Source organism: Argiope bruennichi, chromosome 9 (genome assembly GCF_947563725.1).
Source record: "Argiope bruennichi chromosome 9, qqArgBrue1.1, whole genome shotgun sequence".
Taxonomy (NCBI): domain Eukaryota; kingdom Metazoa; phylum Arthropoda; class Arachnida; order Araneae; family Araneidae; genus Argiope; species Argiope bruennichi.
The window spans coordinates 121168773-121196441 of record NC_079159.1 but is presented as its reverse complement, the minus strand read 5'-3'; the positions used below and the strand labels follow the sequence as shown (position 1 = coordinate 121196441).

The 27669-nt window shown below is 30.4% G+C and overlaps 1 protein-coding gene across 2 annotated transcripts in view; it reads right to left on the bottom strand.

Annotated features, from left to right (window-relative positions):
* LOC129983791 (adenylate cyclase type 2-like) overlaps nt 1–27669 on the bottom strand; it is a 355856-nt gene that overhangs the window by 226507 nt on the left and 101680 nt on the right. Inside the window, exon 3 of one of the 2 annotated variants that reach the window (XM_056093421.1) lies at nt 23125–23190. The exons of the other annotated variant lie outside the window; for it this stretch is intronic. The gene's annotated coding sequence lies outside the window, so the exon portion shown is untranslated. The remainder of the gene's footprint in view (nt 1–23124; nt 23191–27669) is intronic. 2 annotated transcript variants of the gene reach the window in all.

Below are 27669 nucleotides of genomic sequence, written 5' to 3'. Positions count from 1 at the left end.
ATGGTAATGAAATTAATATCATTAAAAAGGTAATTGTTTGAATTTTAAGATAAGGCAAAAGACATTTTGGGCAAATAATAGCTTTGGAAGATATGAATATCAGTGTATATAGGCAAGTCATAACGATTATCCATTCACATGGCGATGGTCAAACATATTTTCACTTGATTAAATTATTTAAATTCATTAGTAAAAGTAATTATTTAATTTCAATCAAACTTTGCTTGACGCTTGCTTTTAACATCTTTTAACTTCTTTTACATGTTCTTTCTTCAGAATGAACAGAGATTTTACTGACACGGCAAATACACATCTGAGAAATTCTAATAATATTTCGCGGCTTTCTTAATTAGCTGAGTGAAGTATCGATTTAAGTACGTCTGAAAAATTGTTCAGTGAAGTGTCTGAAATGTTTGTTTGGTGCTTTGACTGTTGTCATTCTATAATAGGCAATAAGAGCGGTTTCTGTGTATATAGAAAGATTTTATATATAGAAAGATTTAAAAAGAAAAAAAAATGATATTTTTATGATTAATAATCTGAACTTTCTTAATAATGACTGCAGTGGTCTGCTCAAAAGTGATTAAAAAATACTTCTCAACTTCATTTTAATAGAAATTTTAAGAAATATTTCTAAGTATTCCAAAAATTTTAATCACATTTATCTGTATAAATTCTAGAAAATTATTGATGTTTTTTTCCATAGAGGAGGAGCTTCAAAAGAAAGTAGATGAGTTTGACAGGTAACAGGTAAAAACAATCAATGAGTTTCCAATGAGGTAACGATTCAGAGATCTAAACAAATGAGAGCAGATCTAGGAGAAAAAAACACACTTTGAAAATCATCAAAGATTGCAGTGACAAGTGGATGAGAGAGAAAGAGAAGGTTATCAAACAGCTGGACGTGAGCCAAACAAAGCTGCGGTGCGCGCTAAACTCAATGAGAGAAACTTTAATTTTCGCCCTCTGATGTACCGTTTTGTTATTAAGAAAAGAGTTTTGACATTTTCATAGGTTGTGTGGCGAGCAGCTCCAATGTGTTATTTCCTACTAATTAATTCATTTTATATCTTCTATCTACATTTTTATTATTTTCCCATTTCCGTTACTCATCAGTCTCAGTACGGTAAAATAATCAAATAAGATTATAAACGAAATTATAATAGTAATAATACTAATTACAGATGCTGCTGCGATTCTACAATCTTAATGAATGAATTTCCACTTAATGCAATTTTATGATATTTATAAGTAAAACGCAAACCTAACAATAACTTTAAATTATACAAGTTCTAAGCAAAATTCTTCTGGGGATTAGGTAATTAGAATTGCATTTAAATAAATAAACCATAAATGACCAATGATGATGGTTTTGACAGCATTTAGTTATTGTAAATCACATTTTTATATTTAACGTTTTGACAATTATATTGGGAATTTAATAAGACTAGAATAATTTTTAGCGAAATTTTATTGGATTTCAACAGCAAAGTGATAATTTGTAAGACCTGGGTAATCTTATACTCGCCATTTTGCTCAAAGACGCTGAAAATGAAAGGAGGGGAAGCGAAATTTTTCATTTTACCATAAATCTCTCACGTTTGAACATTGAAAAATAATTCAAATCAGTCGAATTATTGCTTATTATGACAAACAAATTTTGTATTTAAAGATTTTCGACAGATCAAATTTCTTAAAAGCAATGATCTGAAAAATTAATTTTTAGTCATCTTTTTTGTAACCTTGACTCCTCTTTGAAAAATTCCCATAAGTAGCATTCTCTTTCAGTCCTTGTCATTCTCATAGTCGCATCACTTATGGAATTCGAAGATGAAATGATTGGTTTCCCACCGAATATCTTTGTACAATAGAAATTTCTTTTCCATTTTTGGTTTGCCGAATAGATACTATTAATGTTGACAAACAGGAACTATATTCAGAATTTTCTATATGATCAAATTCACATCAGTTAGTTACTTTATTGCTTCATCTCTTCTAAAAGTTCTTTTCTTCTATCTCTTATAAAAGTTTTTAAATTTGGATATTTATTTTCTCAACATTCGTTCTCTTCGGAGAAATGAGAAAGTAAGTGGGACATTCAAGTCCCCTCCTTCTCCGATCACAGCCGAAAATGTAACATTATATTATGTAATGTCTTTTTTACCCCTTGAATTATATTTGAAAAAACTGCAATAAAAGAAATCAGAAATCCCCCCCCCCTCCCAACAAACCTCGATGAACAACTTTTTGAAGAATAGTAGTCCGCAAGAATTTTAATTGAAGATGGAAATAAGAAATGCCATTTATTTTAGTCATAGTTTTTGAAAATTTTTGCAAAGTATTAATGTATTCTTTGTAAAACAATCAAAGTGGTGTTTGTTAATAATTACTGAGATATAAGACAACGAAAAATAGAATCTCTAGTTCAAACCAGCGTAGTATTATAATGTTTCAGCTTTTTTAATATTTTGTCTCCGTTAGGTTAAATTTCATCAACCTTATCATCTGTGCAAAGCGATTTTTACATCACTCAATTTAAATTAACAATTAGTCGCCTTCGTTGAAAAGCTGACCGCCCAAGATATGAAAAAAATCATCTATCATTGTTAACCCAACTTTGATGAATTGCATAGAATTAAGCAAAAAAATTACTCCGTGCTTTTAAAATAATAAGTGAAATAAAAAGAAACCAGTTTCTAACCACAATCCTATCGATACTGTTACGTTCAGTGGTGGCGGGCTGGCCGGCTGTACATAAGAAGAAGTCTCTAACCATAACGATTGGTCCAGTTTTACTATTTTTTTTTCTCAAATGAAAACTTATGGCCCTCAGCTTTCCGAAAGAAATCTCAAACTAACACAAATACTACTTCATTATATATCTCCTATGAGGAATTTTTTTTAAAAACACTATAGAGTTTTTCTCAATCTCAACTTCTGTCTAATTTCGCTGGTGAAATCGCTATCTCAAATGAAATCTTATGATCCCTAGATACAGACAGACAAACGATCATTCACTTGTTGAATTTGGCTCAAAATCTATAGGCGTCTGCACTAGCTCTCTTTGTTTTTAGCTATCATGCTAATGTATATTAGAACAAACCTACTTCCTATAAACGGATTTTACACGAAATTTTGTTGAAATCTACAGAATTTGGTGTAAAAATCGTGTACTAAATTTCATTCACCCAGCTCAAAGCAGTTTTGAGTTTTCTTTGTCACAGGCAGGCAGGCGAACAGACATTCTCCAAAAAGGTGGATTTTTCAAACTAAGGAAGGTCTAAAACATGGAGATTCGTCGAAATTTCGAATTCAAATTCTCTTTTACAATTACAGTACTTTCTATGTACTTTGTATGCGAGAAAATAATAAAAATCACCAGCATTTTATCAAGCATTTAATTAGCGATAATGCTTTACACTTTCCATCACTGAAGTAAAATAAATAAGAAACACTGCTTTAACTATTCTAAAGGCATTGCTTTGCAACCAGAAACAATGAAGACAGCATAAAAGAGAGAAATAATGCATCCCTCATTAGAGAATATTTTTGAATTTGAATAACAAATAATTTTCATAATCTAAGTCAAGGAAACTTCTACCTGTAATTAAATCCCTCAGAGGAGTTCAAATGCGGTGCGTGACGAGGGGTTGTTTTGCAACCGCAGAGGACCAGGGGGTGTAACAAACGATTCCATAACTATCCTTTCTGAATAATCATTGCGAAGAGGCATTCTACAAACAGCTGTTTGAGTTTCCACAGTTGTAGTGCTCCGAATTCCCGCATGGTTAATTCTGAGTTCCAAGGTTTAACTAATGAGCTGCGGGAAGCGAACGACCGAATGCAAGGATTTTGCTAAGACTACCTACCGAATGGACCGAGGAAGGCTTATTTGAGGTATCTTTCCAAGCTTTGGTGTTTTGCATCGCGATTCGCTTTTAAGATTCGATTCAAGGGATTTGAAAGAGATTCGATGAATGGGGAATATGTGATTAGATTCGTTGCAAGGATACTCTGTTCTGTCATGACTTTTTCTATCCAACGAATTTTATCTCTTTGTATTTGAATTATTACTGTATTCGAATCGATGAATATGTCACTGTATTTGAATCGATAGATGGGAAATAAATGGCTCGATTCATTGTAAGGATCCTCTGCTCTACCAAATAAAGATAAATTCAGTATGAAATCTGTGGATTTAGTTGCGACACTCAACGTATAAAAAATTTTTGATAGATTTTTCTTTCCAACGAAATTTTTCTGTCACTATATTTAATTTATATTATACAAAATGATTGAAGACTTTATTTAAATGCTCCATTAAAAAATAAAACGGCAAAACCAAAGTAAAAAAAAATATTTTATCTACGGAGTCATTTTACTTTTTAGGCTTATAAAAATAATTTAAAAACCATTAGTACCGATTAGAATATATTTAAACCAGAGGGAAGAAACCAAAGTTTTTTTTGCAAACTTTCTAATAAAGATAAATTTTAGAGCAATTTTTCCGAACCGGCTGAAAGCGAAATTTGACACGGAACTACAATTGCAGTTACAAAATCACATTCCAAATTTAATGTATTTAAGTTATTGGGTTTTTGAATTACTGCGTTTACATACTTCTGAAAGTCCAAACCAAGAGACATTCAACTTCCCGCTTGATTTCGCTCAAAATTTAATAGATGTTTATAATAAAAAAAATATTAAATCCGCGTTCCTAGTTTTATCCATAAAGCTATTTTCGCTACAATTTTGGTATAAAGATGATGTACATACATGTAGAGATCATGCAAAGCTTAAAACATTTTTGTATTATCTTTGTCACGGACATTTGCACCAGCATTTCCAAAAATGTGTTTTTCAAACTCAGGGAATCTAAAACGTAGAGATTCGTCACAATCGGATTTTTGGATGATAACAATACTTTCTCTATACATTGCATTCGAGAAAGTAAAAATTACTCCTTTGTCATTGCATAATATTCTCTATAACTTGTTATGCCGGCGTCCTGGCATAGGGGTAGAGTGTCTTCACCATGATCTGGGCGTCCTGGGTTCGAGTCCCGAGTCGAGTTTGGGCATGGTTGTTCTATCTGTGAGATGTGTGAATGTGCCCCTGTAAAAAGGGATTGTGCAAGCAAATGTGATGCGTGAGTAGCTAAGTCGTTCTCTTGGCCCTAGATGGCGCTACTATAAAAAACAAGTGACGCTCCCCCACCGGCTTAAAATCGCTGTCTTCGTAACAGCGGGCTTGACCATGGCAAGTGCCATAAGAAACAACAACATAATTTATTATTCTGTTATTCTCTATATTTCGTATATGGGAGAGTAAAAATCTTTCACTGAATTATAATTACTTTTCGAGAAATATTTTAATTTAAACATCAGAAAATATTAAATTTCTCTTGAATTCTTAACTGAAATTTGCAAAATAATAATAATAATAATTGTTTCTACGTATGATATATGACTCAGGAATGTTCATGCTTATTCAGTGTCATTCAGGAAGTTCATGCGCAAACTGCTACGTCCATGAAGATTCAAATCGGGTTAACAATTTTTTTTATTGCAAGATGATCTTTGAAGCTTCTTGGTCAGCAATACAAAACTAAAAAGTTCCTTTCGATTCTAGTGTAAACGATGAATTTTACAAAATAAAAATCCGCATGAAGAAGTATTTTGATTGCAAAACGACCGGTGTTTAAAATAAAGCACCGATAATGGGATAAATCAAATACAAAGTAAACTAAATCTTAAGCGATTTCATTAATGTAATGAGTTTATCAGCAATATATAGATTGTATTGCGGCATAGTTGAATTTTATATTTACTCGAAGGCTTGGTTTTTATTTCTCTCAGTTAACCGAATTCTGGTTCCCAGGAGATGCTTTTCTGCTCTTAACGAACGCACTCTTTCGCGGCGATTGCTCAGCTGTAACTCATTAGACTTTCGAAAGAGATAAGAGAAACTTCCGGAGCTTGCTGGAATTCCTCTATAATCCTGGAAATTTCCACATGCTCTGGAAAAGATCGGATTCCTCATAGAACAGTTCCTTGCTTGTCTAAATGTCGACCTATTATATGCCCTACTAAATATCAACTTTTCAAAATTAAAAAAAAATCAAAAAAAAATTTGAATTTAATTCATGTGTAAAATAAAAGATATAAAATTTGCTCCAAATATAAGTTTAACAATTGATGAAATCGCATCTATTTAAGAAAGGAAAAATTCTACTGATAATAATAAAAGAACATTTTCGAAAATTTTCATAATAAATTCGCAAAATTTGATTAGTACACTTATATATCCTTTATTTATTTAATAACTTTTTTTCTTTAGTGTAAAAGGCTATTAATATCTACTCGTTTTGTATTAGATGTTTCTATGTACACGTTTTTCTCACTTAACCATCATCTTTTCGTGCTGATAATGAGTTTTTGCTGTGGATATTGTGAAGATGTCCTTGAGAATACCATGCACCCGTACGTATGCAATTATCTTGGCCGTGGTTTCATTTTCCAATAGAAAAATGATCCGAAACACCGATCCAAGAACCTCAGAACTGTGTCTCTCGCCCCGCCAAGCCAATCCCTGGACTTTAATGTTATAGAAGAGGTATGAGCGGAGTTGAAGCATCATCTTGTGGGAAGAAATTCAAGGAATACCAAAAAAAATTTTTTTTTCTCAACTTGAGGAAGAATGAAAAACTCTTCTTTCCTTCATCCAAATTCTTTTTAGATCTATGTCTTTTCTGTGCCAACCAATTACTGATGCCAAGGCATTTACCACCCAATAATAATATGCAATTGTTCCTATTTTCATCGATCCTGGCAATTTTTTATACTTTCAACAAATTTCACCTTTTGTTAAATTTCGTTTATTTTGAATGAAATAAATTTTTTAATTTCAATTAAGTTTTTACTGTTTGAGTTTCATTGGTGTATGCACCAAACCAATAACTAAAAAATAAACATCGTATGAAAATTTCAGAAAAAAATGTTCAATTTTCGTGAGCTAAGAGCCAAAGAATATGAATTTGATACTTTTTTTACCAGCATTCTATGTATACGCTCCTTAAAATCTGAAAAAAACTATTAATCCGTCTCAAGTGCGTCTTTTTTTATCAAAATGATCCGCGTTGTTCCTGAGAATATTTAAAGCTAATGAAATCCTTGATTTGAACAAGTAGGAAGAACATGGTGCAGTGATGGCACCATGAGACAGAACTTCTCACATTCAAATGAACTGAGTTAGAAATAGTTCTGACTTTCTTTTATGACTTAAATAAAGTGAAACTTAAATTTTGTGATGTTCCATAAGTTCAATTTTTAATGTTTTATGAGTTTCTTAGTATTCATTATTAAGTTTGATGATTTTGCTACCTTATGAATAAATGATATCAGATTTTCCATTATATTCATTTAAGTAATCTAATAATATACTCAAATCTAGCTATAGAAAAGCACTGCTAATAATTCAGCTAATATGAAATATATTTTTATTCGATTAATTTTTATCTTCGAATATACTTATCTTTGAATATCTTCGTCATACTTTTTAGCCACTAGTTGTACTCTTTTTATATTGTGGAAATCCCGCATCATTTTTCACCAAATCTGAAGTATCATTATAATTAATTAAAGCACTTATTTTAATAAAAAACAGCGTGATTTTGACAATGCCGATGTCTTTTAATGCATGTTAGAAATAAGCTAAAAAAAATTTGAAAGTCAGAGTTTCTTAGCTGTATCTAGAAATTTGAAATTCTTTTCTCAAAAATATGCAGAAAATGATTTCCTAGAAGCAATGCCTGTTGTCGAGTTTTCTTGTGTACATTCTGGCAACCGCATTAAGTTGACAAATAAGACAATTCCAGAGAAGGGACAACCAACAATACTTCGTTCGAGGATGGATGCTCTTTCGAGCACTTTCATCAAGACCACAAGAGACAATACAAACATTCATGAATGTTGGAATAAGAATAGAAAAGTACTTTTTTCTGACCTATTTTCATGTTAGTTTAAAAATATCAAATCCTGCATAGCTGAAGAAATATTTCTTTTTCCCAAAAGATTTAAAAATCTTAACAGCTGTTGAAGTCTCTCAGAGACAATTGACTCATCCTTTACAGCACACAAAATGAAAATTAACGAAATTTTATTAAATGTTATGCAAAATAGTATTGTCCATTATTTTTGATTGCTGAGATTGCATTTTTGAAACTTTGAGTCCCAAACAACGCTATTTTTAATATAACTACTCAAAATGGCTTTTCTCGTGAAATAAAAAAAAATATTAAAAAAAAAAAACTTTTGTTAACCAATAACCAATATTCTGATTTTCAAATCGTTAAAATTGATTCACTGTCTTAAAGCTGAAAAACTACATTGTTACAAAAAAAATATATTAATTATAAATGTTTTATTTTTATATTTATCTAATTCATTGTCTTAAGTTTAATGAATCCGATTTTATTTAATTTTTGGATATTACGAAAAAAATTATTATAATTTTATTATTTAAATGATGTTACTTTTATTTAATGCCGGCATCCTGGCATAGGGGTAGCGCGTCTTCCCCGTGTTCTGGGCGCCCTGGGTTCGAGTCCCGGTACGGGCATAGTTGTTCTTCCTCCGTTCTATCTGTGAGATGTGTGAATGTGCCCCCCTGTAAAAAGGGTTTGTGCAAGCGAATGAGATGTGTGAGTAGCTAAGACGTACTCTTGACCCTAGTTGGCGCTACTAAAAACAAGAGACGCTCCCCAGGCTTAAAATCGCTGACTTCGTCAGCGAGTTTGTGCATGGCAAGTGCCATTATAAACAACAACTTTTATTTAATATCTTTCGTTTTTTTAGAATAAGGGTTTATAAATTTTAAAATATTATATTTCCTTCCCGAGTGGAATTTTTGAAATGCTTTTAAGGGAAAGCAATATTTAGTCATCTGGATTCAAGCTCTCGCCAAATCTCATACAGTATTACCGTCCAAAATTCTTAATTTTAATTTTTAAGTTTCCAAACGTGTCAAATAACATAATTCAGTTTTTCTGGAAACAGCTGAACCATTAATTCGCCTTCAATTTTTCATCTAATAAAATGAAGTGAAGGTGAGATAAGAATCCTTTATGAATTTCAGTTTAAAAAGATTACGAAAACTGATTTTGAAAATAAATTCTCCCAGCTAATTGTCTATTTTTAAATCTCAGAAAGCGTAAAAGGTATATTTGCAACACCCGATTCTTTAATCAAGGTATTTATTTCATTTTCTTCTGTCAGAATTGCTACAAGAAGCAATTGAAGCATATGATGTTCATTTACATATACTGCCTTGTAATTATTGAGCGAAACTTATGAATAAATGTTACTTAAATTATTCATTAAAATACTGTTTTCACATAAATATGGAAATATAAGCGAAGCAAAGAGTTTAGTTAATGAGAAATGATGAATAATATTAATCGCAATGTATGAGAGAGAACTTATTTAGATTGAACAACACATTTGCAAACAAACGCGCATATGAGTAATATGTGTTACATTCTGTAATTTATTGTAAAGTAAATAAGTCTGATGATTTAGTCTAAAAATAAGTTTAATGATAATCAAGTGCGTGCTGATTAAGTGCATGAGCTTTTTATAGGTTAATCAATACCACACTGACAAAAAACTCATAATAAAAAAATAGAAATTGGAATTTAGATAGCTGTCAAAGGACCAGCCATTCAAAAAAAGAAAGAAACGAAAGAAAAAGGAGTCCAGTTTGAAGCCTACTATATCTTGGAAAAATTTTAACACAAGATAAATGCAAAAATGGTATACATAATTTTTGGGTGTGCAACATTTCTGTCACTATTTTTTTAATAGTAAAATTTTATGGTAACTTGCATTATATTTGTAAATGGTTTCCTACCATTAAATTTATTTGTTGATGTTGTACATATAATGCTCAGAGTTGATGCCTGTAATTTATATGTGGTGCAGCTGAAATCCGCAAGGATATAATCAAAGAAGTCATTTTGTCTCTGTCGTAAAATAACAAACGGCTCCAACAAACGCAAGATAGGGAAGATTATTTCAGATAGAGAGGGAAAAACAAACAAACGAAAATATTTTATTATTCTATTTCGAAAATCTGTGTTCATTGTGATTCAGAAAATCCGTCAAAAACGGAAAAAGTGTTGTTCATTCATTTTTAATTCATCTGAGCAGAGTGAATGCCGAACTGTCATTCCAAAAACATCCCATTGCATCTTTTCAATCTTACCAAGATGATATTTTCATACATAATCCTTTTTTGTCAAAAAATATTGATGTCTTTATGGTGATTTTTGATCTAATATAAACGGTTTCAATATCACATAACACATTTATTGGTCATTATTTATCTGTAGAGCTGCCATAGTTTTTTAGAAAGCCCCCGTAATTACTAATAATTACTAATACATTTTATACTATCAATATTTTTTATATTAGTGCCTTTCCATTAGATTGAAGCTCTATATACTAAAAATCCTTTCCAGAACCTTTTTATAGAAGATTTTGACAATTTTCCTGAAATTCCTCTATTATTATATTCCTCCATTCCTATATTTGGCAGCAGTAAGTAACGTATCTAATATTTTAATCATTTAATTCCCATTTGATTTATATGGGACATATTATTTAGTCCAATATCAATAATGACACCATTTTTCTAGTAAACGACTGCATTACCAGCATCTAAAAGTATGAGAGGGGGGATATAACATCCCTTTATTTTCAAGCGGAACCAGCTGCGTTTTCTCATGCATGAAAGTAATATTAAAATTCTTGCTCCAGCAGTTTAATTTTTCAAAATCTCTTTTTATCGAAATTTTTCTTGAATTTTATGCTCTTCAATTACTGCCAAAAACAGATAAAAATCTCTTCATAAGCAATTATTTTAGTCTCTTTAAAGTTAATTTGATGTTTCTTCTTTAACTATTAAAAGCCTATACCGAGATCTGGTATATTTGACCTCTGAAAATATTCTATTGACTATTCTCTATTAAAAGTTTGATTTCCATAACTCAAAAAGATTTCTCTAAAACTAAGACAATTCTTTCTTTTAAAGTTAATGAGCAAACCGCTCTGCTAAAAGCATTTTTGACATCTAAAGAAATTATAACACCATATTTTGAGCTATTTTCTGTCTCAAAAATCCAGGCTTTAACATGAATAATTATTCTTATTTTAACATGAATAATACGCTTTTCCGGGAATGAAACCATATCAATGCAAGTTAAAAAAAACAAGGTTCAAATATGAAATAAATTTAAATTGGACAAAAAAGTCATTAGTCTAATTCATGTGAAAATGTAACACCAAACGAACCATTTGGAATAGTTAAAAATCCAGATCTTTGCAAGTTAGTGCTGTTAAAAAAACGACAGTTATTTTGCCCAAGCTTTTAAAGAAACGATAGACATTTTTCTTGAATTTTACTTGCCTCTATATTCTAGACTTTTGTATGAAAATATTCGAAATAATAATCAAAAATATTCGGCATATTTATCGTATCCTCGATCGCCATATAATCTTTCAGATGATCCTCCATTTTTAATATTTGAAAAAAAAATACATTATCATTATTTGAATGATAAAAAAAATTTCAGGTCCAGATAGGTTCAGCAGAAATTAATAAAAAAAATAGCACTTAAGTGTAATAGCAAAATTTGTGTTGATCTGTACAATAGATGTCTACACCATGGATACTTTCCTACAAAATGGAAAGCAGCAAAAGTTGAATTGTGTAGCAAGAAAAGACGCAGACTTAGAAGCCTTTTTTTGGCTTATCTGTCTTTAAAAAATATATTTAATAAATTATTATATCATACAAAGAGCATTCAATCATTTATTAAATTTCGTCTAAAAGATTAAACAATGGGTTAAATAAAATTATGATGATAAATTTACCTTATTGATTAATCTTGAAAATCATTCGTGCAATGAAAACACTGTTAAATTTCAACGTAATTTCAAATTTGAAAATAAACAGTTTTCAGCAGAGTATATATACCACAAAATTCAGATACTTTGAAATATTCCTGCAAAGTATTAAGAGAAACTTACAATCCGCAATGCATATAACGGAAGAAGGACATGACGTGTTTAAATGAGAAAGAAAATATACAATAGTCTATAAGTATATTATATATAAGATTTGCAATGTCCTCCATCTAAAAGAAACTGTCCATACATTCGGGTCACAGACAACACGCATAGACTACTTATCAAATGTTTTTAAGATAATCTATATTTGTAGAGAGGGTAATAAAAATCATTTGCGCGACTTATTTTCAAAATGAAACAAATTCTAAGTAATATGGTTGTAGATTAAAAAAGTAGATTAAAATACTTTAAACAGTACAAAAATAATCCGCATTTCCAAATGGTAGCTTTCTATAGAACTATTCCTGCTCATTTTTTAAATTTCCATTTATGTAGAATATGTAATGTTCTTCAACAGTGAACCAATAATTTTAATATTTTCTGTATCAGTAATACATTTAAATATATCTAAAAATCAAAGATGGCAACAAAAAAAATTAGATTTAAAAAATCTTAAGAAAAGATTTTTAAATATCAGAATATTTAAAAACATTTCCTCTTTCTGATTATGTAAATGATATAAAAACAAATTAAAACGCATAAATTATTGTTCAAACAAATAAACTGAATCCCTCTTTATCACAATTAGCATCTAAATCACTGTGGTTAGGAAGGGGCTTTAGAATTCAATAAATCTAAATCTAGAATTTTGCTTGTCGAATTCAGAAAAATTTTATGATTTAGAATGATTATGAGGACTGTTGTCTTGTTTGAAAGATTTCATTTGTTCTATTATTTTCTTCATCAATGATATAAAGGTACGAAAAAGCTAATAAATTCTGGTTCATATTAATTGAGAATTATGAAATAATTCCCCTATAGAAGGAGTTTCAATATTTTTTGTATCTGATAACTCGGGCACTGTGACTTTAACCTATTAATAATTTGTTATTTTAATTGGTTGATTGTCTTTAAAGAAAATATGAAAACGCATGGACACAAAATACTTTTGAAAAGAATTTGTCTTTGCCTTTTCCCTTTTAAATAAGCTGTAAAAGATTATTCTTCAAAAAAATCGCCGAAGAAATTCTAAGAAGTTTTTTTATTTTTATTTCAGCCTTCTGTCTGTGTCAGACAGCCAGTTTATTCCTTACAGAAAAGAACAAACTTTCAAAAGCAGCTCGTTTCAAATCATTATTCGTTTGTATGAATTTAAAAAATATATAAACAAAATATTTTTTGATACTGTGAATCCAGCATCAAAAATTTTGTAGAAAGCAGAAAATCCATGGCTAAGCAGCAGTTTTTTAGAACAGCAGCATCATGAGAGAAATGTCAAATTCCTGACATGTTTATATCAAATTTAAAAGGGATAAACTTCTCTGACAGTAGAAACGACATTTTCTCCCCTATAAAAAACTGATTTCTTTATGAGAAAAAACATTTCCTCTTTCTATTTCTTTTTCTTGCTCTCTTTCAAATAGTTTGGAAAAAATAAAAGTTCTTTTTGGTTGCCAGATTCCAAAAAATGTTTACTTTCTTTATAGTATTTGTTTCTCAATTTTCAGACAGTATCCGGTGAAAAGGTAGTTCTTTACGTTAAGAGAAGGCCAATTGTGAGTTCAGAACTAATACAATCTTCTTTTAACTTGTGTCATTCTAAGAAACATTTTAGATGTTCGAAATGTGCATCCCTAGCGTTAAGCTGTGATTTTTTATTCCTTTTAGAGACTCTGCCATTTCTCTAACTCTTCTTTCAACAAAAGCTGGATTTATGCTTTTTCATTCGTGGCTTTGGATATTTTAAATTAATTTATGGAAGGAAAGGAAAATAACGAATAAGAAGAATATTTCTTCACTATTCTGCATAACTAAAAAAATTGACATTTATTTAGTTTTAGTTTTTGTTTGAAGCAAAACTTTTATTCATATCGGAAAATAGGCAGAATGCAACACCTTGATTCTGGAAAAGTAATTGAATTTTATTCTCCTAAAATTATGCATAAAATCAGTGAATTTATAAAATTGTGTTTATTTTTCACGTAAATTTATAATTTTCAATTGATAATTTATAGTTTTTCTTGTGATATTAATTTTTAAAATCACACAATTTAATCTAAGCAGTTTTTCTTTCCCATTGATACAGTAAGTTGCAATTTATGTGAAAAAGTACGAGGGAATTGAATGATTGCAACAACGTTTAACATTGATATTAGCTTGCCACTTTTGTTATATCTTTCAGTGTATTCGTCAGCGTTACACTTTGTTCCGACATTCTGAAAGTCATGGAGTTTTGAAGATGTATCTCTTCTATTAATTGTGAGAGGGAATGGTCAATTACTTTAAGGGTTTCTGGAACACTTTGGTAGTAACCTGTGGTTTATTTGTTTCTTCTTTGTTCTGATGTCGTAACCAAGTTGACTGCGACTGATTCGTGAGCAATTTTAATTGATTTTGAAAAAAAATGCGCCTTTCTGAATATTTATTTACAATTAATCATATTTAACAAAAAAAAATCAATGCAAAAATAATTTAAATTTTGAATATCGACTTATTTACAAGATACAAATTTAAAAAGAATATTTCCAAAGGACACAGCAGGTATGTAATTTGTTCGCCACACGGATGATTATTTGAACTTTGCCTAAACGAAGTTCAAAATTTGAACACTTGCATACTTATACTCAATTTTAGCTATCTACATCGATGATTATTTCCAAATATTCAATAATCATTGCCTGATTTTCTTTCTCTGGTGAAAATACAACAAACTTCAAAAGTCTCAAATAGAGAAATGCAACTTTCAAAGATCTTCTTGTTCTTACTTTTCTGGTGAGAATTCAAACTGAAGAACCGTTACAATTTTTATTCCGACGAATATGCTTGAAAAAAAAATATCTGGTTTGTTTTCCTACTCTGAGAGAACAATGACACAAATTAATTAAATGAACTTGATTTAAGCAGGAATGAAGACTGAGTTTTTTTAAAACATATAAGTTTCTTCCAGTATCAATTTTTTAAAAACACTCCTTATCCGTTAGACCAAACCGTCCTCCTCTCTCTCTTTCATCGAATTTTGCCTTCCTGCCAAAACTTGAAAAAGAAATCCAAATTGCTTCTTCGACGTGAATGAGCCTTTGTGATAGTGAACGGTGAGGAATTACCAGACTACAATCCTTTTGAAGGAATTGGAAATGTGCCCCCTCCGTCTTTGAACGTTAATTTTTTATTAGAGCTGTAGTATGATTTTTTTAGTTCCACTTTTAATGCCAGTTTCACTCTCTCACACCGCTCTACCCGAATTCAAGCTCTTATGATTTGACTTCAAGTAAAAGAATCCTTTCGTGGCATTCACAAGCAAATCGTCTTGGTGCTGTTTAAAGACATAGACCGATCTATGCAAACCATAGACAGAAAAAGTATTGTTTCATATATTCTGCAACCTTGCAATCGCTGGAAGCAATTTATGATTAAGTAATAACTATAGTGTGCATAGAACGTTGATTCAAAGTTTGATCGAACGCTGGTGTAAAATGATTCGTCAGTTATAGAAATAATGCTTTCTGCTACACTATATAGTGAATATTTGATCCCACATTTGCCAACTGAATGCATCATTTGATAGGTGAAGAAGTTCCAATTGTATCTGCAGCAGTGGTAACGTTGTATTTTTTCCAGGTAATTAATTCCTAAAATGAGTCTTAAAAATGATCATTGAACTACTACACGGCAGTTAAATGCATCGTTACTGCGTAACTCTACGACCACACGAGTGAATGGTTTGCTATGAATGTTTGAGATTTCCTATGATTCGAGTGTGATGATCCGGCAACTGCCGGAAACTTTTTCATAGCATGCCATTCTTTTAAAAAGCACATAAGTGCGAAAAAAAATAATTTTATTTTTTTGCTCGACATTCCAATATCTCTCTGAGATATTATCACTGCCCTTCTTTGAAATTCTCATGTTGCAACTGCCCATCAGTTGTAATTATGCTTGAAACATCATGCATGATAAATAAGCTTCACTGATGTCATGATTTATACGCCTAAATTATCATAACATCATATATGAGTTTAGAAAATTTCAATTACAAATTATTCAAAATAAAAATATATAATTAAATTATATATATAGTCATAAACTATTATATTATGAGAGGAATTAATTATAATTAAATATAATAATAATCAATTGTTAAGCCTTGTGCATATTCTAATTAGATTTTTTTAACTTCTTAATTTATTCGTTGCATTCCTTTGTTATATACCTAATATGTATTTTAAATGTTTATGCAGTTAACACAATCTTTTGCCTAAAAAAATACATTGACTTTAAATCTCAATGAATGTTTCTAATGGAATTACCTGACAAAAATGGTATACGTATAAGCTAGATTTCTTGGAAGATTATTTATAACAATAATTAGAAGTTATCTTAACTATGAAGAAAAACGTATAAAAAGCCTTTTTTATTCAATTATAAACAATAAGTTGAAGGGATTCCATGTCCATTGATTCATCAAATAAAAATAATCGGAACTGTGCGAAATGATACACTTATTTAAAAACATCAGAATTCGTAGAATTTCGTAGGCGAATATTCACTCTCTTATTCATGCCGTAAAAGCTTGAAATTTTACCTGTGTATTTTCGATACAAATACACTGTTTGAATATTTTCAGAATATAACGATCAGTTAATCATTATTTAAATTAATTTGATTAAACAACTGGTTTGAATCTCAAGATTTAAAATATAGAAAATAATTAAATCCAAACATTTCTTTTGTATACTAATAAAAGTGTATCTTTAAACATTTTTAATTGACATAATAATGAATCGATGGAAGATTTGAGTTGAAAATTAAAAGCAGATTTGTTGTTGTTGTTTGGTTTACTGGCGCAAGAGCCATAGCTAGCTATATTGCGCCAAACATACGGAAAAATAAGAGGAAACATTTAAAAATAAAACGATTTGAAAAGCAAATGTATATAGTTAAAACCACATGAAATGTGTGGATACAAATATGAAAAATCTATAAATTAAACGCAGAGGAATCAAAATTAAAACCATGCTCTTCTCTCACTTTCCTTACTTTATATGCCTATCAAAATTCAAATGCAAACTTAGAAAGTTCATTTTCCCATTCACTGGCACAAGAAAACCTGCGCAACACGCCAATCCAATTTCTTGCACCGTTACAGAAATTACTCGCGCAACTGCACACATAACTGCCAAATAATTTAAAGGCAATTTCGGCGGGAGCTTCGGCGCGCAGTTTTACTCGGCCCACATAACGATAATAAATAGGAGGGAAAAAGTTTCATTTCGTCCCGCGGGAGTCCAGAGAAGTCAATAAATAGGGAAACGTAAATAACTCCAAGTTTCCTGGAAAACCGGCGCCCATGATAGACTGATAATGGAGCTCCCGATAATCTCCTTTTTTGCTGCGGAAAAAGATATTCCGGAAAAATCGAACAGCCGTTAATCTCGTTTTCTTGCGATGGCCTGAAGCTGAATCAAGGAGGGGTGGGGGATCTTCGAGCGATTGTCCGATTTCTATATAGTAATATCCATCCACACTGATTAAAGGAAGATCTTAATTTTTCTTATATCAAGCAAAAAACGAGAAAATTTTCCAAGATTTTTCTAATTTCTTGTAAGTGAATTTGTATATTTCCAAACTTATTATACACATATGATTCTAATAATAATTTGTCCCCGTTATTATTTTGCCGCCACTTAAATTCAAACTTGAAAATTACTTTTACTTCTAATTTGCTTGAGCTTTTGGTTATTTCTACACATCTCAGTACATTATTTAAATAGATACAGATATAGATAGATAAATAGATAGATGGCTACAGATATAGATAGATAATTATAGATATATATACAGGCTGTCCATAAATATTTATATTTGCGAGATATCTGTATCAAATACTACGCAACAGAATTTCATAACAGTTGAGAAATGGTATAATGAAATGATGGGAAATTTATCTAGCAGAAAAAGTTCTAAAACCATAAAAAGATGGCATATTATAGCTTTATAAAGAACATAACAATAATTGACGGCATATATCCACTTCCTGTTTACAAAACCTACTCGATAATGTCCACTATTGTCTACTACCAGCTGGTAATGTAAAATGATCAACTGTTGGAAAAAGCAACGCATGATGGCATGGCATGCTATCTTTTAGTTTGGAGACAGATGAAATGTGAACACGATATAGATATAGTCTTTGAGGTGTGACCGAAGCCAAAAGTTGCAAGGATTCAAGTCTGTCGATCTGGGTGACCATGATGTAAGGAATGACGGTTGATGATTGCGTTGACACAATTGATGATGATGACACAAATATTCACAAAATTTTTACCAATCTTTTTTATTATTTAATTCTGTTAGAAAAATATATAATTTTTTTAAAAAACTTATATATATTGAAATAGATGTAAGGTCATTTGATGCCATCAATGATTTAACATCAATAGTATAAACACCTATCGAATCTGAAACCAAACCGTCAAACCAGACAGTCAATCGGTCTATATTTTCACAAGTATGTAAGCACGATACACAAAAACGCAATGACTTTAAATATATGGAATCTGATATGTGATTTTATGACTATAAATACAATTGTGCTTTAAATTTTAATTTTGGCTTCAAACGGTCTTAACGAAGAAGTCAAAAATGTATATCCAGTATTCTGATGCTTATATAATAACTGCGACCCAACGATTAACCGCCAAGAAAATTGTCAAAGTCGCACGCAAATAGGCTGTTCCATAATTATTGTTCGCCAATTAATAATACACAAGCCAATTTATAACAGAGTATACGAAAAAGTGTCGGAGAAATCCCTCTCGCTGGTTTTATGAAAGTGGCCGCGGCTATCTTCTACGTTCGACCGCCATGCACGACTGATAGAGATGAGGCTATATATATATATATATATATATATATATATATATATATATATATATATATAATTATTACGAGATTGATATTCAATGTTCATTGAGGAAATTGATTTCTTGTAAATTAATCACTTTCGAATGACACTATATTTTAAAAAAGTAATCTTTTTTTAAAATGTGGTTTTTAAATAAATTAACAGATTTGTATTTGATTTTCTGACGGCTTCTAAGAAATTACAGCGAAGATTTGTATTTTAAAAGAAATGCTTACATTATAATTGAAAAAAAAAATTACATAAAAGCTATCTTTAAAATAAGCGATGCAGTCTATTACTGATTTTTGCAATTGGATTTCAGGAGATGTTTTTTTTTATCAATGACAATAAGACTGAAATTTTAAATTGTAATAGTTGTTTCGATAGATAGTGATGATAAATATTAAATGAAAATCTTCGCCAGAACACTAAACTAAAATACAGCTGTAAATTTACTGAACTCTTTAAATTACAAAGTAATCAAATTAGTCTCTGTGTGAGAGAAATTTATTAACATTTTTCATTCATTCAAATGCAATTTCTTAAAAGGATTTCAAGATACCCGTTTCCTTATCTGAGAGTACCGTACTTTTTGCAAATTTTTCACACGTTCACATATTCAAACTCATTTTAAAAAAGATAGCATTATCTAGAGATAAAATTCAGCGAGAGTTTTTGTAAAAGAAAATTGTATATGAAAAGTACATAATTTTAAAAACAAAACTCCAACCGAATGTGTTGACATATATGAATCCGTACGAGGAAGTTTCAACATACAAATTTAATAATTATTTGACACCTTAAAGAGACTTTCAATATATATATATATAATTCGAAATAACTTGAAAATGTATAATAAAATATTCTAACAACGTGGCCTTTTTATTTAGTTAAAAACATGATTAAAGTAAAAGATATCTAAACAGAAAATTCTTTGGAAAACTACTTGGGTAAAGTTTCGTAAATTTATTTAAATTCCGTAGTTTCAACCTTTAATGAAAAAGTAAGGGACGCAGTTCGGATCCTAATCTTTTCCATCGCCTACTAGAGCACTATATTCTTGTTCATCGGGCACTTTTTTTTTGTCTGTCAAAGCGATTTTCTGCGGTCGGATTAGGGGTCTAAGAGAACACGTTGGCGGACAGGATATTGCAGGAAGAAAGAAAACTTCGGGGTGAACTTTTCGACCCATTCTTTCTCCAATACTGGCGTAAAATTTCTTCCCTTGCAGTGGATTACCGGAAACTGATTGGATAGGCGATTTCAATTCCATTTTGAAAGAACTTTTAAAAGGAGCATGGTGAAAAAAAAATTGTTTTATCCAAAATGAATCATACAAAAAAGTTAAAAAAACGGAATGCCCTTTATTTAATTTATCCACAATGAATAAAATAAATTTTTTTGCCAAATTTTAAATTAAAATTTTTAAGTCCTTGAAACTTAATATAAGAATAATTAATTGAAAATGAAATCTATAGATATTTCTTGATCTGAGATCATTTCAAAAAACGTATGAGTGTAACCGTTAATAAATTATATGGTTAATCATTTTTAAAAATGTGATATATGTGATAACATATTTGAAATCAAAATATGGTAATATATTTGCCGTGCATTTGAAGAAAAAATACACAAAGTGAGTTTCAATTAAATTACATATACATTGAACTGTAATAAGTTTTGAGTCTATCAAACAATACATGAATTTTATTGAAATTTTTTATTGAATTTTATTTTTTATTGAAAAGAACACGAATAATTAATTTAATGAATAATGTTTCCATGTGGTAACCTTCAAAGTCCATCATCGAAACCTTATCAGAAAATTTTAGTATACAGATTCATTTGTCTTTTGTATTTGGAAATGAGTTATTTATGGTATTCTGGAAACTTAATTAAACATCAATTGGATTAGATTATTAATTAAACTTATTAATTGTGGAAACTTAATTAATTGGCTTCTTTTTGAAACCAAATTTTTTAGGTAGCCTCAAGAAAAAATAACGTGAAATAATATCCGAAAAATAAAGCGGCGAATACAGCGCACCTGGTAACGATTTAGGTGATAACTTGCATTCCTAACTACTTTGTTAAAAATTCAGTTAACCACGTGATCTTCCTGGGCGGAGCTAGCTGCCAATCATGCAAATGTCACGTGGTCTCCCTGTTGATGTTAGTATTTTTTTTTTTTTCTAGCAGAAGCGAACTTGACTCCTGTATTAGGTAGAGTGTGATCTCGGCTCTCTCTCTCCTGAGAAATTTTATGTGTAGTTCTCTAGGCCTACACACTATGACACTATGGCGTACTCATGTGCCTTTTGTTGTTGATGTTACTAATGAACCCCATAAAAGACAACATGTGTCTTCAAGTCATTTCACCCAGACCACAATCTTCACCATCAAATAAATTATTGTGAAATCATGAAACGCAACGATAATTTTACATATTAACAGCCTAAGTCGATTTATGAATGAAGCCCGCTTATGCATTAATATTACTGCATTTTTGGCTTGTGAATTTTTAACAAAAAAAAATACAACTTTCAATGAAATATGAAGGTTTGGAATACATTTTATAAATGAGTGGAAGTGACGTCGAACTATTTCCTCTTCTCCTTTTCTGATTGTAAGCAATCATAGCCACATCTAGTGAAGTTATTTCAGTTCAAATTGCAGATGAATTAAAAATCACTAATATGGACTAAAACTATTGCGATAGTGCAATACTTTTAAACTATTTACACTAATATAGTACATCAACTATTACAATTCTTTCAAGAGCGTTCACGAATATCGAAAAGAGTAAGTTCCAGTATGCCCTCAGATCTCTCCCATGTGTGCATTCTATATCATGTGTTCACAGTCTATCATGTCAGCATTCATTATACTCCTCAAGTGATCTGCGCGTTCATTTTGGAGAGATTTCAAACACTAATATTTGTTCGCCCAGATTATTGGCGTTTTAGGCTTATTCTATTTCGGAATAAATGTCAAAAAAAAAATACTTTTTAAAAAATCTTTACTTTTACATAAAAAAAACCCACGCAATTGAATATTTTGATGAAAAAAGTTTGGATTTCATGATAATATTAAAAATTGATAAAAAATTATGTTGTTATTACAAATTTTTAATAATTTAAAAAATTAATAAAAATGAAGAAATCATAGGGATGAAATTGTTATCATTAAAATGGTAATTTTTTTGATGTTCAAGATAACGCAAAACCATTTATGTGAGAAAATAAATTTTGCATGATATGGAAATCAATTTCCATAGGTAAGTCATTTTCGTACTCGATCAAACTTATTTGAGACCTTTTCTTCTTGGTCAATAAAGTTTTTGGCGAGTCTTATTCCAAGCATTTCTAATAATATTTTGAAACTTTATCAACTAGACAAGCGTTGAATTAAATACTGCTGGAAAACCGTTCAATGAAGCAGATTGAAACATTCTTATCGGAATAGTTAATAGTTGTCCTGAATAGCTATTGTTTCCACTTAGCTTTTTCCATTCGATAGCATGCAATTACAGCAATTTCGTTTGCACATATGTTAGTGTTTTGTATTTATATATACTTAATGAACTCAAATTCCGCCTCTACAAACTTTAGAAAAAGTTTTCTTTATATTGTGAGGATAGGATTTCTTTCTTTCATTCTTTTAAAAGAATCAACATGTATGTGAAATAAATTATTGCGTGAATCATATTACTCACATAGCTGATATAAAAGTTTAGAAGAATGTGATTTTAACAGCAACGGCGCCTTCTTCTCGGCATCGTTTAGAAATTGCGAAGTCTGACAATGAAAGTTTTCACTACAGATTTGAGACAATATTTTCCTGAATCGTCAAGTTCTTTCAATTCACCACAACAACGAAAAGGAAAGTGAAAACGTAATTAACAAAATTAATAAAAGAGGCGCTTATGTTAAAAGTCGCGATTCAGTTCAGCTGTAATTAGAACAGTGTGAATGATCCTTTCTCTTTCAAATTAGTCGTTCCTTTGCACTGATTTTCTGTTTTTGAAATATTGCAGGGATTTATTGCAACAGCAGTTTTTTTATAGGATTTTCAAATTAATTTATAGCTTACTTTTCAGTTTCTCTCTTGGCTTGTTTTTAGAATATTCCGTGATTTCGGGCAGTAGTCTTTCCGAACCTACGAAAGATTATTTTATAATGAAGAATAAAAGGAAAAAAAGTCAAAAGAAGAAAATAAAAAAAATAATTATAATAAAAATGAAATCTACTATCGCAAATTTTAAGTTACCATGTTAGAATATGATTCAAGTTACTTGTCATTAAGTTATTGAAAGTTGATTAAGTCATTAATTTTCAATAACTCCCTTCGCTATTTCGAGTTCATTTCCATTTTCTTCTATGTGCTTCTTTTGGCTATAACTTGTTACGACCCTGCCCTTTATTGGCCAGATAGGAGAATAGGGTACATGGCGGACATTTGCGATTTTTGTTGGCGATAAGTCGCAAAATATGACAACCCTCTTTATCATTTTCTAATTACCCTAAAGGCTAAAAATGAAAGCTTCAGAAGCGATGAATCGTCAATTCTCTGCCCGTGCATATTGAGGCTTCAAACACCTCACAGCAAAACAACAACATGTTCTCATATGATAATAATAATAATAAGAGATGCTAATCATCATTTTAATATCTTACCCTTTTTATGATATCTCAAGCAATGTCTTTTTATCATTTATAACACTACATGATTCTTCTCTGTTTGGTTATCTTACTGATAAAATCAGGAGCGATGGCGTTTACAAATTGATTTCTCTTTTAGTATGAACAATCCTAAGATATGTGCTTTGAAGCCAAAATGCCGTAAAATTACATCCAGGTTAAGTTATACATTTTTGGCTGTTTTTATAATTGTTTACAAAACTCACTTTTATCTGAAACGAGAAAAAAAAAATGCTCAATTTACTTCGAGTTTCTTTTCTGTTCGAAAGATAAAAGTCGAAGCGAATCAAACAACTAAAGCAAAAATTGTTCAAAAAGGCAGAAAACCTGTAAACGCAGTCTTTAATAAAAAGATTATTTTTTCGAAGAGATACGCAGAAGTACTTTTTTTTTCTCCCTGTAAGAATGAGAAAAAAATTGAAGATTAGTTAAATTTCATCGAGCCAAATATTCCGAGTGAAGGCACCGCAGAAATCCTCTTTCCTTCGTTTTTTCCATTATGAGAAAGAACTACTTTTAAAAGCATCGCGGACAGAAGCGATTTTTTAAAAATAAAACTGTGCACTTAACGAAAGCGTAAACGGGAAGGGGGAAAACATTATTTTTTTATTTTAAATGTTGTTATTAAAAAAGAGTTGTACTCATTATGGCTTCTCAACAATTTTTGCTTTACGAAAAAAGAATATTAACTTTTAAATCCCAAAAAGGATCCATAAAAATTGAGAGCTTTTCTTTGGTAATAAAAAAACAGGAAGGTAATTTTTATGCAAAAAATAACAATAACCTCTTTTGTAACATTATTTAATAACAAAATGTCATGAAAGTTCATGGCTAATGATTCACCATACTCTTTGAAGAAACATTTAAAATATAATCTTATCAAAATTGTAAATATCAGTCGAATATTTAAACCGAAGTCATTTCAGTTCGATTACATTTTTCTGTAATTGAATATACAACGATTTTCAAAAAATGAGGACGAGATATTCATAAGCGATTATGTAACCATTCATGGTTAGGATTGGTTTTTTCTGGACAGGAATTATCTCTTTTGGAGTTCCTCAGCGAAACAGCATAATATATATATATACACAAAAGTATTAGAATCAAGTTAATAGGAAAAACAAAAAATCCAATAAAAATTAAACCAAAAAAATTATAAAAAATATAAAAAAAGAATCCGGCCTGAAGACTTTTTCAAGGGTCACCCTCAGGCAGGGATTCAAAGAAAGGGATTTTTTCTGTGAGGAAATACAGACATTGTCTAATAATGATTCCTCGTGACTCGAAATTATGCTCAAGAGATATACCATTTTAACAGAAAGGAAATACAAAACAACAAATTAGAAGAAAATAACCACAACAAAGTAAAAATACAATAACAAAAATAACAATAAAAACAAAAAATAGCACTAAAATTAAAAATCAAAAACGAAAAGGCCAGAACATACCATCAACAGTCAAGGAAACTTTAAACTATCGATTGTGATTCCCTGTTTTTAAAAAACTAACGGTAAATTATGTAAACAGATGTAGGCTCTCAGCGCCATCTATTGAGTTTGTATATATATATATATATATATATATATATATAGTACACTCCCGACTATCCGGTCTAGTTTTCTTTAGTCATAATTAAATGAGGAAGGCAAAGCGTCTATCAAGCCTATTAAGGAATTTTTCAAAACCTAAAAACTGTCAATTTTGACTTTTATCTGAGGGTCACCTTTTCATATCTGTGTAATCCTTTATCAGTAAAAAATAAAATAAGTTTGTGTCAATCTCATTAAGAATTAGGCCTACGATTTACGTTAATGTTTTGTGTATGTTTCCTGCATTGAAGTTAGGCATTACAGACTTTCGGTTAAAATATGAACAATTAATATCCTTTAACTTGCATTTCTTCTAATAAATTCTATGAATCACGGGGCTTCTATGATTCAATGGGGCCGTGGCTTTATATTATATATATATATATATATATATATATATATATATATATATATATATATATATATATATATATATATATATATATATATATATATAATGCCGCTTCCCAGCATGGTTAGTTCTAGCATCGGGAAGACCTATTCACAATCTTCTGTATTGGATGCTGCTCGGGTGCTGAGCCAGTAATCTCAGAGCTTGGCGACAAAGTTGGCGATTATTTGGTGATGAATTTGGCGACTTGGGCAACAAAATAGATAATGCTGCAAGCTTCGAGAATTTAACGATCCGTCCAATGGGAACTGAGATACTCCTGACTGGTCCAGAAAGTTTTCGGCCCGCCTCCCGGGAACTATAAAAGGACGACAGTCTCAATCTTAAAGCAGTGTTTTGAGTACAACTCTAGTTAATGGTTGAACGAGCTAGTTGAAAGGATAAAGCAATTGTTTCAATAGTGTTTAGTTATACATCAACTTTAAGAAAACGAATTTGTAATTATAATTACGATAGCTCTAATTTCAGGAGATTTTCGGGTGACGAGGGGTCAATATCGTTGGACAAAGCCAGACCCCTCACAGAAAAAAATCCCTTGTTTGAATCCCTGCCTGAGGGTGACCCTTCAGAAAGTTTTCAGACAGGATTCTTAATTTCTTCCTATTTGATTCTACATTTATTCTTTTTGTTAATATTGACTTGGTATTTTTACTGATTTGTTTATATATATTACTTTACTTTATTTTATTAATACGTATATATATAGATAGATACTTTACAAATACATATATTTTCAGATGCAAAATTACATGAAGTACCGTATCGAAAAGTAAGAAACTGCTATAGCTTTTGCAAAGGAAGGAAATAAAAAACTTGGAAAATTAAATTTTTAAGCTGCCTCCAAAGTGAACATTTGTTAATGAGTAAAATATTTTTCTTACGTTCATCTATAAAGAGCTTAGTTTCATACATCCATCTGGACTATTTGCTGATATTGAAATGCATATTTATTAACTTAAACCATTTTTCTATACCTTTGACCGCTGTTTGAGTGAGACTTCCGTTGCCATTTTAATGGATAATATGCATATCACGAAAACTTATTAAAAGAGCAGTATCAGAAAATAATAACATGTTTATTAACTTCCTTTCCATTTTTCAAATATGGTAAAATAAAATATTAATTTCAGTGTCTAAAAACAAGTTCAAAATGAGCATCTTCTTCTCCTGTGCAAAGTTTAATTCTTTTAACAATACTTGCTCATCTATAATAGAGTTCATCATTTGTGATTTAAAGACAGCTTTCTTTAATCCGCCGAAAAAAATGTACAGAGCATGTATTGCCAAAGTAAATTCATCTTTTAGGTCAAACATAATACCAATAAAAAGCAACTGAATATATCAGCATACTCTTGTATAAAATGAAACAAGCCAAAGATTTTCTAAAACTGCTACACCATACATTTCTCTATAGGAAATTATCACTGATGATCAATGACTTGTTTGAAGGATCCTTGTTGATGGAGTTTTAATATTCTAGAATTAATAACATGATATTTAAATGCAGATTAATGTTTCTACCTCGGTTAAAGCAATATTCTTTTGCCCAAATTGCCTTTTTCAGAAAAGAAGGGTATGATTATTTTCTAAGATAGCGCCCATTTATAAAATTCCTGATTTGAGTCATGTAGTTATTCATGGAAATATTCTCTACACTGTCGGTTTTCGAATGTTTAATTTTGAACTGACCATTCGAATATGAATATGAGGTAATTTGAAAAATCAATCAAATTGCACATTTCCTTATTTCTCTCCTAGAATATAAGGATCATGTTATTTGTAATCACAACACCTTTCTTTAAAAACACTTCCTAAAAGGATGCCAGGAATCTGGAAAACGATGTTTATTTTCTTTTACAACTAAGTAAGCATTACAATTACATATAGCATAAATCGGCAGCATGTCCAAATGTTACTTTTTACTGAAATATAC